Source organism: Furipterus horrens, unplaced genomic scaffold, assembly GCF_987537825.1.
Source record: "Furipterus horrens unplaced genomic scaffold, mFurHor1.1.pri manual_scaffold_2, whole genome shotgun sequence".
Classification (NCBI taxonomy): Eukaryota; Metazoa; Chordata; class Mammalia; order Chiroptera; family Furipteridae; genus Furipterus; species Furipterus horrens.
In genome coordinates, this window is record NW_028327172.1 from 155721144 (window position 1) to 155741772 (window position 20629).

At 37.2% G+C, this 20629-nt stretch overlaps 1 protein-coding gene and 1 pseudogene across 6 annotated transcripts in view; one reads left to right on the forward strand and one right to left on the reverse strand.

Annotated features, from left to right (window-relative positions):
* WAC (WW domain containing adaptor with coiled-coil) overlaps positions 1 to 20629 on the reverse strand; it is an 88383-nt gene that overhangs the window by 51321 nt on the left and 16433 nt on the right. The gene's annotated exons all lie outside the window — the stretch shown is intronic.
* LOC150019776 (small ribosomal subunit protein eS7 pseudogene) lies at positions 19090 to 19602 on the forward strand (annotated as a pseudogene).

Genomic DNA, 20629 nt, shown 5'->3' on the forward strand with positions numbered 1-20629 from the left:
TCAAACCCGTAACCCTTCAATTACAGAACAATGCTCCAACAAACTGAGCCACAATAGTCAGGGCTTGAATTTAATTTTTTAAATATATGCTATCAATAGATATTAAGAGAGCATCTGATAAAACTCAAGACTTCTAACAAAGCATTTAACACTAAATGTAGAAAAAGATGGATATTTCCTGATTATGAAAAAGATAAATTGGGACATCTCTACATAATGATCATTTATTGCCAAGCAATACCTTAATACCAAGATTCCCAATTAAGAGCTTTCATTAATTTTTTGAAATTAGAATTAACTATTATCTGAGTTTCTAAAATAAAGAACAGGTATTACTATTATAATCAGGAGCTGCAGAAGAACATTAGGAAAGATAATTCTATCCTCATTGGCTTTTTCCTACATGTACATATAATACCCCAAAATAGAATTATACTATTTTATTTGTGAATTTTTCTACTTCATATCCAGCAACATCTTCACTGATCAACAAATGTGATGCTAATTATCATTTTTAATGGTAATATTATACTCCACATTGCATGCACACATCATAATATGCTGTCAGAGGAACATTTATATTCTCTATTTACCATTTACATAGATGTTGAAATTCCCAGCCCACATAACAATGAAATTAGAAATACTTAACACTGAAAAGAACCATGCAAAAGTCATCTTAAGAGACGATTTCCGAATCTATTTTAGAAGCCATTTAATGATTGGAATGATAAATACATCTTTAACAAACCAGAGCAAAAAATTTGATAATGAAAATTACATTAAAAGCAACTTTTCCCCAAGAGATAACAGCATGACAACAGGTTGTATAGAGAGCAAAATTAGAAACATCAAAACAAACTAAAACGTCGACCTGCGAGCCAAGTGTCACTGGTTCGATTCCCAGTCAGGGCACATGACTAGGTTGCACATCAGGTCCCCAGTTGTGGGTGCGAGTGAGAGGCAACCACACAGTGATGTTTCTCTCCCTCTCTTTCTCCTTTCCCCTCTCTCTAAAAATAAATAAACAAACAAACAAACAAACAAATAAATAAATAATTTTAAAAAAAGATCTAGTCAGAAACAAAGGCTGCACTAATTGAAATAAAGAACAATTTATAGGGAAACAACAGTAGCGTGGATGAAGCTGACAATCAAAGCAATGATTTGGAACATAAAGAAGCAAAAAACAACCAATTAAAACAACAAAATGAAAGAGAATAAAACAAAAACAAACAAAACAAAACTAACTAAAACAAACAAACAAAATTTAATAAAATCCAGCAAGGGAATAGTCATCATAACCAACCTGGTTCTAACAAATGGTTTCATGAGACAACTAAATCCATACTCAAGTGCAGAATAATACTGAAAGCCAATATCCAATTCCTCCAAAGTCTGTTAGGATATATATTTTGAAAACTATGGCAGGCAGAAAAGATGGGGAAAAGGGTTTAATGGCTCATTAAGAAGTTGATTTGGGGGGGCCCAATGAAATAGAAAACTACATGAAACAGGAGAGCCCTGTGACTCTAAACCTTTCCCTGGACCCCTAGATGAGAACATTTATCAAACAGAGAGGAAGTTCAGAGGAAAAACAATGAATGCTTCTTTTCCATATTATCACTCTCCTCCAGACACCTCCCACACTTTTTCCCCTAATCTACACTAAGATTATGAACCACTAACTTCTAAAAACACAATTAAAATAGTGTACAGAATAAGAAACAAAATCACAGAGTCTAATCACAGGGATGGACAAAAGTAGGTTTACAGTTGTACAATAAATACAATAAATAACAAGAATAAACTCGGTTGCATACTCAGAACCTACTTTTGCCAACTCCTGTATACATCTCAACAGAATAACTTCATTTAAAAAAACAGTACACAGATGCCCTGGTTGCTGTAGCTCAGTGGACTGAGCGTCAGCCTGCAAGCCAAGTGTTGCTGGTTCAATTCCCAGTCAAGGTACATGACTAGGTTGTGCACATCAGGTCCCCAGTTGGGGGTGAGAGTGAGAGGCAACCATACAATGATGTTTCTCTCCCTCTCTCCTTTTCCCTTTCTCTAAAAATAGAATAAACAAATAATTAAAACAAAAACAACAACAAAAAAAAAACAGTACACAGAAACCATTCCACAGTCTGTGCAGAGACCGAAGTGGGAGCATATACCATATTTTTTGCTCCATATGACGCAGTTTTCTTCCACCCAAAGTGGGGGGGAAATGTCTGTGCGTCTTATGGAGCAAATATTGCATCACAGACCATGATGTGCATTACCTGACCTGTCAGCAATGGCGACAGCTGTTAGAAGAGAAAGTGGTGTGAAACCCCTGGGGACGCTTAATTGTCCCACTTTACTGCTGAATCTCAGGGCGTCTGGTCAGTTGCCATCTGCCTCTGCCCATCACCTGGGACCTGGGAGAGTGCAGAGAGCCGCCTGACTCTCCCAGCTACAACTGCTGACCTGTCGAATCAGCTGAGGCTAATAACGGGTATGAGGCACAGTGCCAGTTGACAATTGTCTTTGACACTGGTGGGGTCTGTGTCAGTAGAACCTCCTGAAATCACCAATCACTGTGTCTCAAGCTCTGCCATCAGAAGAGGCAGATGGGTGGAGATGAAGTAACATATTCTCGGCTGGCTACTGGCTCCGTTAGATGCTACAGCTGTCTCGCCTACCTCCATAATGTTTCCAGTGCACACCAGTAACTGTGTGAGCAGCCATAAATGCTGAAGTCTGTAGTATATAAAGGGAGTTATGGTGGGGTCACTATTCTAGTAGTAACACAGGCACTGAGAGGGATTAAGGGGTATCACTAGCCGTAACAGGCACTGGGGATAGTCCACCTGAACCTGTAACTAGAATGGCGATACTCTCAGTGACTGTTATAACTAATGATACCTTTTAACTCCCTCAATGCCAGTTATTAAAGGCCCCCATAAATTCTGACACTAGCAACGATGAGTTCTTGGGATTCCCAGAAAACTAGAAGAGTACCTGAACCTGAAAGTCTCTCATTTGTTAATGACAGTGATAATGGTCCTTAATACCGCTGTTGACTGATGTTCACTTTACATGGTTGAAATATTATTCTGTTATATTTTATTAAATATTTTAGTACACCATTTGATTCAGAATTTTGCTTCCTTGTTTTCTTCCTCTACACCTAGGTGCGTCTTATGGTCAGGTGTGTCTTATAGTGCAAAAAATATGGTAACAAACAGGCAGAGAAAACACTTTGGAAGAATTATCAAAAAACCAGCAGCTTTTTAGACAAATACTGTTTGTTCTATGTCAAAGAGTAAATTCCATGAAACAGAACAAGAGGATACAAGGTGGGGGGAACTAGGACAAACAGGATGAGGAACCTACAGAAGAAACACAAAAACCACAATTGAAGTAATAATCAACAGTGCCGAAAGCAAGGTCACATAAGAAACAAAGACCTGAGAAATAACACAAAGCATATAGGACAAAAGGACAGACATGATAGCACTTAGAAAGAAGGAGCCAGGTATGAAAGATGAAGCCTACATATGTAACATTGGAGGTCCCAAAGAAGAGAACAGAACACAGGGATGTCACTCATGAATATAGTAAAAGAAAGCGTTCTTGAAATAAATATGGAAGATCTCAATCTGGAAACTGAAGGGGGATCACCATGTATCAGGAAAAAAAGTCACAAAAGTATCAGTAGAAACTGACACATCTTCATAACCTAGTGAAGTTGAATTTTTTGCATAAAAAATTCTCAAATCCAGGCAGCAGAAACATGCCACTTACAAAAAAAAGAAATGGCTGGTCTCAGACTTCTCCATGGAAACACTAAATGCCAAAAGACAATGTAGTAATGTCTTGTGCTAAGAGAAAAAAATGGATGTGTCCCAAAGAATTATTTTTCCAACAAGGATGTCTGTCATTCTGAGTAACAACAGGACTAACATAATCACAAGAAAAATCAAAGTAAATTCACAAATAAAAAAGACTGGCAAACTGGCAGTGTTTTCAGACTGAATGCAGCTAAACGCATCTGCTTAATATCTGAAATCAACAGCCACTTACAATTACCAAGTGTTTATTTTGAGAACTGTTTGTTTTGTGCCAAATGACTGACATTATACGGCAAACGTTAATTTACTCAAACTATACTCTCTAAACTTTTCCTTCGTTGTAATTTTACTTTATAAAAGCAGCAACACTCCACCTCCACTCCACACCAGGTACTCATCATTTAACAAATATTTAATTTACTAAACTTTTACTGCATGCCAAAGGTAGTGCAAGACACTATGAGAATAAGACAGAAATCATTCTTTACTGGAACTCAGTTTCCCAAACTTAACTATGTGTCAAAAGAAACTGAGGTGCTTTATAAACAGTTAAGATTCCTAGTCCCTTACCACCACTTTTAATAATGAGGATTTTCAAGTCTGTTTGAATTTCCCAGGTAATTCTGATAGCCAGGCTTAGAATTAAGAGGTCTTCCATAGCTACAACATATTGCAATCTCTTCAAGTCTCCTCTATCTTCAAAGATAGATTAATAAATAACATCTAATTTACCATTTGACTATATTTTATTCTAATGTAAAATTTTTGACAATGGCAGTACAGTGCATATGCTACTTTGCTATAAATGTTACATTCTAGATTACACTGCTTTTTCAACACTCAAAAACTTTTAAATGTAAAACAAAATAAAGTAACAGCAAAATGTACCGCTTTGAAAACATAATTACAGGTCAAGAGTTCGGTAAGTTAAAAATAAATTGCTGTTCTTGTTCCTCAATTTTTTTTTTAAACACTTCTGAATTTGATGCCATTTCAGAAAGAAGTCTCTTCAAATATTATTTTACTGTAACTGTCCTTAAAAACACAGTGGAGTCTCTTGAACTATCATTAAATGCCATAAATTTGAAAAAGTTGAATGTAAACAAAAAGTTGATACTTCATGTCAAGACTCACTATAAAATTCCCAAAACTAATTGATCAGTGCTATAAAATATAGCATATTGATTTAAATGTCAAGAAATATTTTCTATAAAAAAAAGTAGTGCCACATATATATAACCTTCCCCCTTTTGTCTTTAACTCCAAAATGGCATAGTCTACTTCCTAGAACACAATTACTAAGCTTAGCTATAAGCCAAAATTAAGGAAAGAGATATCAGGTATTACTAAACATCTCTAGTACAGGAAAAAAAGTTGGATTACTTCAACAGAGTAATGCTGAAAGAATAATATATTTCTATAATCAATAAAATATACTTTAAATAAATAAATAAATGTGTGGAAAAAGAGAATAATACATTTCTTTGTGTCTAAATTCAAATACATTTTTACCCAAACAGTAGCATAAAAGAAAAAAACCACTAAACACTTTTTGATTACCTTATAAATGATAGGAATTGTTACAAATTTCAGGTTCATTATTCCATTTAATGCTCAAGCAAATCTTTGAGGGAATTAAGACATTTTACAGTTCAAAAAACAAAAAAATAATGAGCACAAGGCTACAAAATAAGTAAGTGAAACACAAATATGAGTTCTTGCCCTAATGTTAATTTTATTTTCACTGTACCACTAGCTGTTAATGTATCACTATTTATTTACATAACTGACATCTGCTGCAGGACAGCCAACATTTAATGAGTTTAACCCTTCAAGTAAAGAATAGAATAAAACGCCTATTAATTTTATTAATTGTTGTTACCTTTTTTATCTCCTGGAAGTATATTCTTAAATTATAGTCAAATTCATAAACTTCTAATCATAACATTACTTGTTCATTAAATCACCATATTAATATCCACTATATGCTAGGACATTTATCAGACCATAAATGATGCTGTAAATGATCAGATCACTATTTGAATCAGATTTTCAATCACTGTCATTGTCCTTAAGGAACTGGGTGAAAAAACATTTAGAAAAACTATTAGAAAACAGAATTCATCTCAAATGTCTGCAACATATTGTGTATATATATACCACAAATCAGTTCCTGGCTCTCTACCTCCCCTCTCACCTAACCCCTCCCACTCCAAGAAGATTCTAATTAAACAGTCTAGAAGAAACCATGTATTTCACCCACTACCCCACTTAATGAAAAAATTTAAAAATTCTATAATCTCCATTTCCCCTCTTAGGGTCAAATCCCATTAAAACAACACATATCCACAGATCCTAATATAAATAGTTGTAAGCTATTGTTTTCTAAAGACACCACTTGAAGGTGAACCTTTTGACTCTGGTTAAATTTTTGTCAAAAAAAAAAATGTATAAAAATGCATTTATCAGGAAAATTCTGGGAAAGGGAAAGACACAGGGTTGGGGTGGCTTGTCCAGAAGATAATGTGAGGGGCTTCCTTAACTGATATTTTCTTTCTTCTTTTTTTTTTTTTTTTTCCAGATTTAATGTGTTTTATTGATTAAAATATTACATTTGTGTCAATTTCCCTTCCCTCTGCTCCCCTCCACCCGGTGGCCCCCCTCCCTCCAGTTGTCCCCCCCTTTTAGATTATGTCCATTAGTTGTGCATACAGTTCCTCCCAACCTCTCTCCGTCTATTCCATTCCCTCCTACCTTGATCCCCAATTCCTATATCATCTCCCTCCCTTTCCCCATTCCCCCTCCCTGTTGACCTCCCCCCAGTATGCTTCCCGTACCCACAGTTCCTTTTCCACTCTCGTTGCCTATTTAGTTTGCCTTTGTTTCATCTCCTTAGCTTCTGTTTTTTAAACCAGTCCCTTTAACATCTCATATAACAGTGGTTTGGATCTAATGAACTCTTTCAGTTTTATTTTGTCCTGGAAACACTTTCTCTGTCCTTCTATTCTGAATGACAATTTCGCTGGATAGAGTATTCGTGGTTGTAGGTTTTGGATTTTCATTACTTTGAATATTTCTTGCCAGTCCCTTCTTGCCTGTAGGGTTTCCCTTGAGAAGTCTGCTGATAGTCTAATTGGGACCCCTTTGTACATAATTCTTTTCTTCTCTCTTGCTGCTTTTAAGATTCTCTCTTTATCTTTAATTTTTGACATTTTGATTATAATGTGTCTTGGAGTGGTTCTCCCTGGGTCCAGTCTCTTGGGAACTCTCCTTGCTTCCTGGACCTGCAAGTCTATTCCCTTCCCCAATTCTGTGAAGTTCTCCTTTATTATATTTTCACTCAATTTTTCAGGTTCTAGTTCATCTTCCTCATTCTCTGGCAAACCAATGATTCTTATGTTGGGCCTTTTATAGCTGTCCCAGAGGTTTCTGAACCTCTCATTGTTGCTTCCCATTTCCTCTCGCTGCATTGGTTGACTGCTTGTTCCTTCTCCATATTCCAGTTTGTTGAAATGAACTCTGGATTTTTTTTCCTCACCATCTGTCTCGTATGCGGTTTTGTTCCTTTCGTTATGAAAGTTTTTCGCTTCTTTCTTATCTTTTTCCTGCTCTTTTGTGAATTCTGTAAGCCACCTGATAACAATGGCCCAGAACTGAGCCTCTGACAGGTTTCTTATCTGTTCATCTGTCAGGTTCTCTATCTGCTGCCTGGTGAGCTGTGTCACCGGGATTTCTATAGTTGTCTGCCACATTTTGACAGATGCGTTTTGTTTCCTTGGGCCGGCTGTCGGGGGCAGTGCCTATGTACTCGTAATGACCCAGCGACCGGCACCGTTTGGCGTCACAAGTCAGCGACAGGCGCCTGTCTGCGACCTATTTCGCAGCCCTGTGGTGCTTTCTTTCTTTGGGGGCGGGGGTCCAAGATGGATTCACACAGTTATTCAGCTAGGAGACCGGGATCCGTCCTCCCGCCCCCCTGGGCCTCACTGTTCAAGGCGATGCGGTGGCCGCTCTCCCCAGCGCTGGGGTCGCGCACTGCCAGGGGCTTGACTGCCTCCGGGCTTTTTCGCCACCCGCCGCTCCGCAAACAGCTTTGCCCTCTTTAACTCTTACCTGCCCGAATGGCACCGCTGGTTTATAACTTCATATGTTGGGCTTCCGTGTAGTTTTATTTTCTGGAATTTCTAGTTATCCTTTGTTTTGAAGTAGTTGTATTCCTCTCTAGTTGTAGAGGGAGACTTAGCGTGTCCGTCTAAGCCTCCATCTTGGCCGGAAGTCGATATTTTCTTTCTTAACCGAGTGTGGAGTACACCATTCTGGAGAGCTACAGCAAATCGTCACATTGCATTACTGTTCTTTTAATTCTAACATCATTTCATATTTACAGAATATAAATTAAAATATTTTGAAAAATGGTTTTCAACAAAACCTTTGAAAAAGAAATTCCACATGAACTCTTACCCAGTACTGCTATATAAAACCAATAAAAAAGGAATTGGTCTCTCTTCTCTTGCTCCTAACAGTGACCTGCAAAGCACTTTTTTGCAGAACATGCATGGCAACAAAGGAGGCATTTTGAAAGCATTAAGGAGCCCCATTTAACAACTACAGAAGTCCTCAGGCAGCATCATAGACAGGTTCTGACACTAGTAAAACAACAAGTAACAAAACCAATTTTACAAGAGGCTAATTGATACAAACAAAATTTCCTATAGCATCTCATCAACTTTATAATGAAGCTACAGTGAATGAAACATCATTATTGGAGAACCTGCTGTATACTTTAAATAAACTCTTCTATGTTTAATGTAAAATTTGGTGCTATAGTGATCTCTACAGCAATAATTAATTAAATAACAAATAATAATCAGTACATACACTGTAATAGTAATAAGCTGCCTTCTTATCATCAATGAACTGTGAGCTCCAATCTAAGGCCAACCCTTTAATTTGTACACTAAATCTCAGCATCGCTCCAGCATCTGCCCTTCTAAGTTTTTTCCTTTACTGGGTCAGTTTCACCACCATACCAATGTGCTTCAGAGGACCCCACGGTCTAAAAAGAAAGAAAAAAGAACCCTTTCCTTTAACCCACATCCTATTCCAGCCATAGTTTTGTTCTCTATCCTACTTCTATAGCAAAATTCCTATAATAAAGAATTTGTTAGTCACTGTTTTTATCTTTTCACCTCCTACTCTCTGAAATCCATCCCAATCAGGTCCTTACTCCAAAGTCCACTGAAACTGCTACACACTTCTTCACTTAGCTTCTGGGAGAGACACTCTAGGTTCTTTTACTCCACTGGTTGCTCCCTTTCAAACTCCTTTGCTAGTCCCTCCTTAAATTCCTCATTTCTAAGCATCACAGTTCTACAGGATTAACCCAAAGCCATCCCTTTCTGCTGGGGGTGGGGGGGACAAACTTTATGCTGGTGAAATATGACCACATCCATCCCTTTATATAATGCCCATGGCTGTGAAGATAAAAACATTTACTATTTAGCCCTGTAGAGAAACTCTGCACATTCTTGGTCTTGACTCATGTTCTACAAAGTATGAATGAAATCTAGTCTCATGGTTTTAAATTCACTCTATGTGCTGAAGATTCCAGCCCAATCTCTCCCTAAAACTCCAGACTCATAGCCCATCTACCTACTACACATCATTCGGTGCCATAAACAGGATTCTTACAGGTCTAACACAACCAAAACACAAAACTGCCAATTCTCACCACACCTCAAACCTTCTGTTCTGTGGTCATCTCAATACATGACAACTTCAGCTTACAAATGCTTAGGCTAAAAATCGTGGAGTCATTCTGAACTTCCAGTTCATCAGCTGATGCTTTTGAATACGTGCAGAATCACACCACTCACTTCTACTGTATCATCCTAATCTCTCACTTCAACTAATGCAATACTGTACTAAGTGATCTCCTGCCTCTCTTATTCACACAGATTAATTCACTCAATATCCTCCAAAGCTTTTCATCTCATTCAACGTAAAAACCTAAATCATTTTCAATGCCTACAAGGTTTTCATGATCTGGCCCTTGCTACCTCTCTGAGATTATCTTTTGTCACTTCACTCTAAAAACACTGGTGCTACACTGGTGCTATCTTGCTCAAACACATTAAGCACAGTCTTATCAAAACGCCTTGACATTTACTGTTTGCTGCCTGGAATATACTTCCCTCACCCCATATGCATATCTGCTTTCCTCATTTCTATATAGCAACACCTACTTCTATACAGGAACCCATTACTTCCCAAGATTATCGATATACTTCCTCTTATTTAACTATTTTTTTATACAGCAGCACTTTTCTCTAACTCACTTATTATTAGTTTATTATCTACCTCCCCCTAAGAGAGTCCGTTTGAGGGCCTCGCAGACAGTAGATGCTCAATCTATTTGTGTATGCAGTATCAGTCTCTCACACTCCCCCTAATGTTTTCTTACTTTATACATCCCATCTGTTATAGCAACAAATTCATCTTAGTTGATTTGTACCAATGCACTACTACAGATTTTTTCACTCCAGGATTTTCTGATGTTTTCTAACCTTTCACTTCTAATCAACATATGACTTCTAGGGGTCTGCCAATTATATCAAATTAAACGTCTACCGCATATAAAAATTAAGTTCTACTCATTTCAAAGAGTTTTCTTTTCCCAGGACAGTTCCACCTTGGGATTCCTTGAACTTTCTGAGTATACCACATTTTGTTAATTCTGGAGCAAACTCAGTATTATTTATGTACTGGCTTTCATTAATATCAATTACTGTAATCTTTGACACAATGAAGTCCAATAAGGACCAAGGACAAAATGAAAAATTGTGAACACAACAAAGGTTGGTTTACTTACATAAAACTAAAGAAAAAAATTACACAGAAGCAAAATTTTATCTCTTAAGAACAGAGCTTTCAAAATATATGCTTTATATAGCTAATGATAATACTTTATGACATTAATACAGTTTTATAATACTATTGTTATATAGCCTCAATATGCAATTTTCTGGCATTGAAAATGCATTAAATATAGAGGAATGATGGTGTGAGATATCCCCTTGGTCTCTTACCTTAAAATTTCAACAATTTGAATAGCTATAATTCAACAAAGGATTCCCTGCTCAACACACAAACACAAACACATCTGAAATATCCATGCATTGAAACATCTAAAGGTGGGCAAGTGGGAGCAAAAGGTGGAGGTGAGAAGAAAGAAGAGCTCAAAGGAGCCAGACACACAGCCCTGCAGACTGGAGCTCACTGTGGGGCTAAGAGGGGAGGAAGCAGGTTGTGGATAACACTTCCTTCTGCTGGAAGGAGCAAAAAGAGTGAGCATTGCAGGAGCAGGCAGTGCAAGCTGTGGCTGAACCCAGTCACCTGGGCAGGGACAAAGCACAGAGGTGTTGGCCATGGTAGTGTGGCAATCAGCATTCCAGACAGAGAAACAAAGTCAAGGAGTATATCTTCTCTTGACTTCCCAGAGTTCGCCTACCTTCACTCTCCCTGTCAAGTTGCAGAGTTCATTATCTGCAAACCAAAGAACTGGTACTAGAGAAGCACTTTTTCCCTGAGCAAAGGGAACCCATTGCAACTAATCCCAGGGTCAGGATTAGCTGTGTGGAAGCAAAGGCAGGAGAAACACGTGGAGGTCTGCTGGAGGTCTGCTGGTTTCCGTTGTTGGGAGGGCTAAGTAACGAAGGCAGCAGCCAAATTCCCCTAGTTCACCCCACACCTACACATCAAGGCTGCACTTCTGGTGGTGTCTGGCTGTCTGTTGGGAACTGGAGCTCCAAAAAGCAGTGTTCCCCTGCAGGGTTGGTCTCCTGGGACCCAAACAACTGGACCATGCCGGGGGTGTGTGTGTGGGGGGGGTACTTTCCCAGGGAACACAGGCCATTTTGCACCACCCCAAAATCTGAAAGACCAGAGAGGTGCAAGAGAGCTAAAAAGTTGTGATTCAGCACCACTTGATAGAAAACAATAGAAAGCCTTCTTTTCATCAATCTACTAGGGAAGTACTACTCACACACAAGTGATTAAACAGAAAGAATCCATCAGCTACCGTGAATAACCCAAGTAATAAGGCAGTTCAGAAGTAAGTGAAAAATTTCCAGAAAACAAACTTAAAGACATGGAAATATGTGATTTTAATGACAGAATTCAAGATTGCAGTTCTGAAAAACAAAGAGAATGAAACTTTAAAAAAGAAACTAACAGAAATTCTGGAGATGAGATACTCAATTAAAGAGATCAAGAATGAACTACTGAGCACAGGAAATATAGTGAACCAGATGGAGGAAAGAATTAGCGACAACAAAGATAGAAATCTGGAAATCATGCCGAGGGAAGGAGACTTGAACATTAAAAATAAACAAACAAACAAACAAATAAATAAATAAAAGAACTCTATGAGAACTATCTAACTTCACCAGAAAGAGCAATTCAAATATAACAGGTATAACACAAGAGAGGGAGACAGAACAGAGCCCATTCAAACAAATAGTTGATGAGAACTTACCAAACCTATGCAAAGAACTAGATCCTTGAATCCAAGAAGCGAACAGGACACCTAATAACCTCAATTCTAAAGGCCTTCTATAATGCACATTGTACTGAAACTGTCAAAAATTAAAGAAAGAACTCTCAAGGCAGCCAAGCAAAAGAAAGTAACCTACAAAGGTTATCATCAGACTTCTCAGCAGAAACTCTACAAGCCAGAAGAACCAGAACAAGAACAAAAGCAGTTCAAAGCTAGCATAAGAAAAAAAATTACAGAATTGAAAGAACTAGAGTACAAAAGGACTATGCAAAATATAAGTACAACAAAGAACTGGTTCTTTGAAAAGATTAATAATATTAACAAACCCCTGGCTAGATTCACTAAGGAAAAAGGAGAAAAGACTAATATAAAAATATCAGAAATAAAAGGGGAGAAGTTACCAAAGACATCGTAGAAATATAAAGGATCATACTAGAGTCAATGAAATACTATATGCCACCAAATTCAATAACCTGGAAGAAATGGGTGAATTCCTAGAAATATATAATCTTCCTATACTAAGACATGAAAAACTGGAAAATCTAAATAGACCAATCCACAGTGATAAAATTGACGAAACCATCGAAAACATCCCAAAAAGTAAAATCCGGAGCCAGATGGCTTCACTAGTGAACTCTACCAAACATTCGAAAGATTTGATACCTATCTTTCTCAAACTCTTCCCAAAAACTGAAGGAACAATACTTCCTAACACATTTTATGAGGCCAATATAACCCTGATACCAAAACCTGGCAAAAATAACACAAAAAAAGTACAGACCAATACTGCTGATGACACAGATGCAAAATACCTAAACAAAATACTAGCAAATCAAATACAATGATACATTTAAAAAATTAATACATCACAATCAAGTGGGGTCCATTCCAAGGACACAAGGATGGTTCAAAATATGCAAAATGATCCATTCAGCACACTAAGAATATTTTCATAATGACTTTATCAGTACATGCAGAAAAGCATTTAAGATACAACATTCATTTATGATTAAAACACTCAATAAAGTAAGTATAGAAGAGAACTACTTCAACATAATAGAGGCCATATATGAGAAACCCTTAGCTAATATCCTCAATGGCAAAAAACTGAAAGCTTTTCCTCTAAAAGCAGGAAGAAGACAGGAATTCCTGTCTGCTTTTACCACTCTTAATCAACATAGTACTGAAAGTCCCAGCGAGGGAAATCAGGCAAGAGAAAAAAAAGAGAGCCAAAAAAGGAAGGAAGTAGTAAAGCTGTCACTCTTTTGCAGATGACATGATGCTGTATATAAAAACCCTAAAGACTCCATTAAAAATCTATTAGAAACAATAAACAAATACATAAAGTTGTAGAATAAAAAAATTAATGTACAAAAACTCTACTACATTCCTATTACTAACAAAATTTCAGAAAAAGAATGGAAAAAGAAAAAAGCAATTCCTTTCACAATTGCCACAAAAAGAATAAAATACCTAGGAATAAACTTCACAAAGGATGTGAAGGATGTATATACTGAAAACTACAAAGCCTTATTAAAAGACATTGAAAGACATAATGAAATGGAAAGATATTCTGTGTTCACACACTGGAAGAATAAACACAGTTAAAAATGTATATATTACCCAAAGCAATATATAGATTTAACACAATCCCCACTAAAATTTCAATGACATTTTTTAAATAGCCACAGCAATCCCTAGAAAAAAAAAACGAAACTAGAAATATCATACTACCTGACTTCAAATTATTCTACAAAGCAACGTTAATCAAAACAACACGGTACTGGTAGAAAAAAACACACACAGACCAATGCAATGGCACAGAAGTGAGAGCCCAGAAATAAAAACACATGTATATGAGGAAATAATTTTTGACAAAGAAGCCAAAAACATACAATGGAGAAAAGAAAGCCTCTTCAATAAATGGTGCTGGGATAATTGGAAAGCCACATGCAGAGATGGAAACCAGATTACAATTTATCCTCCTGTAAAAAAATTAATTAAAAATCAATCAAAGACCTAAATATAAAATCTGAAACAATAAATTACATATAAGAAGACACACAGGCACTAAATTTTTGGACCTTGGTCATAGAGAACATGTTATGAACTTGACCCCAAAGGCAAGGCAAATAAAGGCAAAAATAAATAAATAGGACTGTATCTAAAAAGCTTCTGCACAGCAAAATAAATCACTGACAAAACAAAAAGGCAACCAACCAAATGGGAGAAGGGTATTTGCAAACAGTTCCAACAAGGGATTAATATCCAAAATATATAAAGAACTCAAGTCATTCAAAAAAGATAAGAACCGTATGACTTTATTCATATGTGTGATATAAAACAGAAAATCATAGATACATATAACAGACACATTCTTCCAATCTGTGAACACAGAAGGAAGGGTGGTGGTGGGTGGTAAAGGGTAAAGGAGGCCAAATATATGGTGATGGAAGAGGATTTGACTTTAGGTGGTGGGCACACTGCAATATACTTTCCATGTATCACAGAAATGTATACTTGAAACCTACATACTTATTAACCAATGTCACCCCCAATAAATGTTAGTCAAAAAATAAAATAAAAAGAAAATGCATTAAATTATGCCTGATGGCTTATTAGTCAATTATAGTTACTCAAGTTAATTTCTACACATCTTAGGATATAACATCCACTTTTATTAGAAAAACTGTTTCACATTGAATAATTTTGACTTATACAGCCTTTTCAGAAGTATAACCAAAGTACGCAACAATTACTAGTCCCAAATATTTAAGACAATCTCATCTAAAATTTAAAAATTAATTTTAAAAAATTACATTAAATAGATTAAAGTGGCAAAGTTCTAACTAGTAGGAAGAAAAAACAACCTTCCTCAACCAAAAATAATACATTCACATTAAGGCTAAAAAACCAACTGCTAATGTATAACAGTTCATAATTACTGCAACAGATAACCAAAATTTCTGATGCAATCAAAGAACTAAGATAAAAAAGACATTTCCTTAGAAAGCAGGGGTTTGAAGCCCTCGCTGCTGTGGCTCAGTGGATTGAGCACCACCCTGCGAACCAAAAGGTTGCCCAATCAAGTCTCAGTCTGGGCACATGCCTGGGTTGTAGGCCAGGTCCCCAGTTGGGGGGGCATGCGAGAGGCAACATATTGATGTCTCTCTTGAACATTGCTATTTTTGTCCCTCACTTTCTCCCTCCCACCCCCCTCTCTAGTTGTATATCAAGGAGCTTTAAAACCAAGCTCTTTGACACACAAACCCAGCTCCAGGCTCTTAAAAAAGAAAAAAGGGGAGGGGGGGTAGGGGTATGTAAAAATCTTTACAATAGGTGTTTATTTCTATGGTTTGAATCAAAGGATACTTCCAACAAAATGTCATTTGGGTGCTTGAGTACTGACAACTCCAAATGGATCCTATTTAAACCCAAAATATGTCACATTTGCTTCCAGAAAAAAATAAAGGACACTTCTGCAGATTTAAAGAACCCAGGTTATCTGGGCATCAAAGGTTCTGATTCAGTTGCTCTTAAAGGGGACTGGGAGGTATTTTTAAACAACTCAATGATTCTGAACAAGTGGTCCATGAACCACAGTTGGAGAAACAATGATACATGTTTCTGACCACAGGGAAAAAAAGCCAGAATGTTTCTCTAAAATATAACAAATACAGAGTTCTCTGAAATATACTGAAGTATATTCTGAAGAACACTGAAAAATTTATAAGATTTAAGATTACTGGCAGTAAGAAGACACAGAAACAACTCAAGTGCCCATGAACAGACAAATGAGTAGATAAAAAGCTGTGATACATACACGTAGTAAAATACTCAACCATTTAAAAAAAAAAGTAATTTTTTGAGAAAGCATGTACAGACTTAGAGAATATTATGCCAAGTGAATTAAGTCAGACAGAAAAATATCATATGATTTTACTTGTATATGGAATATAATGAACAAAATAAAATAGAAACAGACATATATACAGAGAATAGACTGACAACTGCCAGAGAAGGGAGCTGGGGGCGGGGGGGGGGGGGTGCTGGGTGAAAAGGTGAAGGAATTAAGCAGTACAAATTGGTAGTTACGGAATACACAGAGATGTAGGTTACAGCATAAAGAATATAGTCAATAATATCTTGATAAATAAGTATAGGGCCAGGTGGGGACTTAAAGCAACAGGGGGACCACTCTGAAAAGTATATGACTTTCTAACCACTTTGCTATACATTTGAAACTAATGTTACAGAAACAGGGGAGTCCAAAAATCCCCAGAGTTTGCTGCTGGGGGATGGGGAGAAGTAAGCAGCTTTTCAAATGCTTCCACATGCCTGAGGCTGGTGGCTACTGCCTTTCTTATGCAAATGGCTTTAATGCATCCAAAGCCTCAGGCAGATGGGAGGAGTCTTGAACCGGGGGACGGTATGGAATGGAAAGCACACAGAGCCTACGTAAGGGTCTGTGAATGGTCAGAACGGTTTGCAACGCCCAGATGACGCAGTCAGGGATATATAAGCAGCTGCAGACATTTTAGACTCAGACTCTCTCAGACTCTCGCTCGTGCTCTCTCTCTGAGACTCTCTCGCTCTCGGACTCGGGCTCTCACTCGCGCTCTGACTCTGGTGCTCTGACTCTCTCTCTGGCACGCTCGCGCGCTCGCTCTCGCTCTCTCACTCTCTCGCTCTCTCGTGTGCTCCCTCTGCGTGGCTTGGTGAAGGGGCCTTCTCCATGTGGCTTGGAGAAGGGGTCTCCAGGCTGCTTTAAGAGGCTCTCACCATGCAGTTCTGAGAAGGAGAGAAGATCCACGCAGTTTTCAGGAAGAAGGCAGTTTGCAAGGAGGCTGAGAATCCAGGTGGTTCTGCATTGAGAGCTGGAGGGCACCACAGCACAGAAAGAACCTCCCCAATCAGGATTGAATGATTGGCAGCTGCTGGTAAAGCTGAACTGTGTTGGGACAGTAGGGAAACGGTTTCTCTGACTTCCCTAAAACTAGCCTGGTTTGGAAGTGGGGGAGGCAAGGATATGTGTTTGTGGGTGTTTTAAAGAGCATAAGACTTAACAACAGAAATCCGCAAATAACTAAATCTATATAACTGTTAAATAAACAATTCTTTTTCTTTTCACCAAACTCTGGTATTGAGAGTTATAATTTTGGCGGCGGGCAATCGGGCCCCTAACTAAAGAGCCCGTGGGTTTGTTTTCAACTGGAGCAGCCCAGGAGTTCTGTAACACTAATACAGAAGAACATTCAATGAAAACTATAATTAAAATTTAAAAATTAGTAAAAAGATTATTGGCAGTATATTTCCACTTTTTGCTTAAAAAAAAAGAAAAACACAGTCCTCAATAGATCCTAAGTAAACTGCACTAGATTTAGTCTTGAAGATTAGATATTTAGTCCTTGGCAGGAAAAAAGATTTATGATAAACCAAACTTTTGAACAATCTGTTGCTGCCCTGAGAAGAACCACAGTGCCACAGATGTCACTGTAATCCTTTTGCTTATACTATTTCAATTCAATCTTATTACTCTCTAGTAATTATTTTTAACCACCCATTTTATATGTTAGTTTCAAACTACCTAAATGACAGAAAATATGAGCTATCCAGTGAGAAGAAAGAGCAAAGACAGACTGTGAGGCAAAAATGTGCCTGAAATACTCTACAAGAGGTCTGTGTGGCTCAGTGCAAGAGTAGAATTTACAGGCTTAAGGTCAGAGATAATAATGGAGGAAGTAACAAACCGCATAGCGCCTGTAGGCCTTTTTAAGGACTTTCAGAGAATTCTGAGCAAATGAGTGGCTTGATAATGATTGCTGCACTGAGAATAAACTGAAGTTGGAAAGTAGGAAAGCAAAAAGGCCAGTTAGGAGACTCCAGACTACTGACCTGAGCAATTAGGAAGCTGTAGTTTCTATTCAACAAAATGCAGAAGACTGTTGGAAAAGCAAGTTTGAGAGGGGAATACAAGCAGCTTAATTTTGGATCCTATAAGATAATCACCATAAAAGGTTATATGTGATAACAGATGTACTAACTTAGACTGGGGATTGGGAGATTAGAGTAAGTAATTTCTAAATTGAAGCCTGAAAAATAAGAAGGAATTAACTAAACAAAAACAGCTGAAGGAGATAGTATTCTAAAAGGAAATAGCATGTGTGGAAATTCTCATGTGAGACAGAACTCTTATTATCTTCAAAGAACTGAAGTATATAGGAGGGCTAGAAAAATACAAGGAGATGCAGTAGGCTGCATTGAAACACTTTTACTTTATCTTAAGGGCAGTTGAAAGACACAAAGATTTTTAAGCAAAAATGAGCAAATGTGCTTTTCTTAAAAGGTGATTCTGATTTGGGGAATAAACTAGAGGGAAGGAAAGGACGGTAAGGTATGATGACACATTAATACAGGCAAAGAGGATAATGGGGTGAACTAGAAAAAGAAATGAATAGACTCAAGGGCTATTTCAGAGGCAAAATCTAAGAGGCCCTAAAGTGAACAACCAGTATGTTTCACCCAAACCTCAGTGCTCCTTCCACAGCTATAAAAACCTACATGTTACAAATACTTGTTTCATGCTAGTCATCTGCATTTTGAAAATTCCATTTTTACCAAAAATAAATCGCCAAATTTAGGTATTAACATTTACATTATCTCTTCCCAGGTGGGAGCTCACCAAGGAAGGCCATGCTCAGTTTCAATGTCAATATTGTGAAGCCCAAAGCAAGAAACCAGAAAAGTTTGAGTCCGGCATCTCCCAGGCTCTGCTGGAGCTGGATAGCACAAGAGTCAAAAAAAACTGAAGTTGGTGGCAGTTGTAAAGCTATTCTTCAACTGAAATCTTTCCAGAAAATCCAAGATCAGCTGCAACACAAGTTGGGAGGAAAAGTTCAGTGGGAAGCACACTGTCTTTATCACTCAGAGAATTCTGCCCAAGCCAACTCATTCAAAAAAATAAGTAAAAGCATCCCAGGAGCTGAACTTCATAGCCATGCATGATGCAATCCAAAAGGACTTGGTTTTCCCAAGGAGTTGTGGGCAAGAGAATCCAAATAAAATTCGGCAGCAGCCAACTCATAAAGGTTCATTTGGAGAAAGCCCAGAACAACATGGAACACAAGGCTGAAACTTTTTCTGGTATTTGTGAGAAGCTCATCGGGCAAGGATGTTAATTTTTAATTCCCCAAGTTTCAGTTGTAAACAAAAATAACTAAATAAGATATCGTTCACAATAAAAACATTTACACTATACTTACATACTTAAAACCAGTTTAAATGGCAATCTTAAATGTCATATATAATTGCATTATACCTTTGTTTTATAATACCCTATATATTTCATCTATGAAGTAAAAGCCAGAAAAGGCTGCACATTTAAAGTACAAACACACAAAAATTTCTGGGATATAGAATTAGTATCTCTTTCATATTGTTAGCAAAATTGAGTTTAAAACGTTTAATACTCAATGTTTTGAGTCAAAATGAGTATTTCCCAACTTGAAAGAAAAAATACTGTATTTGGTGGGCAAAATACCAGAAGCTGTACTGACAAGATTACAAACCACTTTATATAAACAAAACTGATTTTTACAGTCTATAACAGTACATACAGTAAAAACTTTAGGACTTCTGCTTATAATAGTCTTGAAAATTTTCAACCTTATTTCTCAGTTTAAATTAATAAATGCAGAGAAAATTATCATGCTGTTCCACTCTTCTCTATATAGTGATGAAAAAAATGCTAAATGAACACTGGTGGGAAATATTTCAAAGGTTCCCACACAAGCACAAGAAGCCAAACATACTACATTCTACTTTTGGCAGAAAGAGTTGTTACCATGAAATGGCACGACACATAACAAATATATGAAAGCATAAATTAAAGCACAAGAATCAGGTTTTCCTGCACACTTTGCAAGTCATTTATTTGGAAAGAAACTTGGAAATTATCAATTCAACCTTGTTGAAAAAAAGAAAATAAAAGCAGCAGCCAAGAAGTTATATGATCTGTTGATAGTCAAAAAGCTAATAATCAGCAAAACCAAAAACTACAACATCCAGATCTCAAGACTGGTGCTCTTTTCACTTTACATTTTTTCATCTTAATTCCTATTATCAAGTTAACAACAATCTACCTCTAGCAGATACCATCTAGAAAGATGCATATTATCATATTATCATATACCCAAACTCAAACAGGAACCTTCTTACAATCAGAACACAGTAT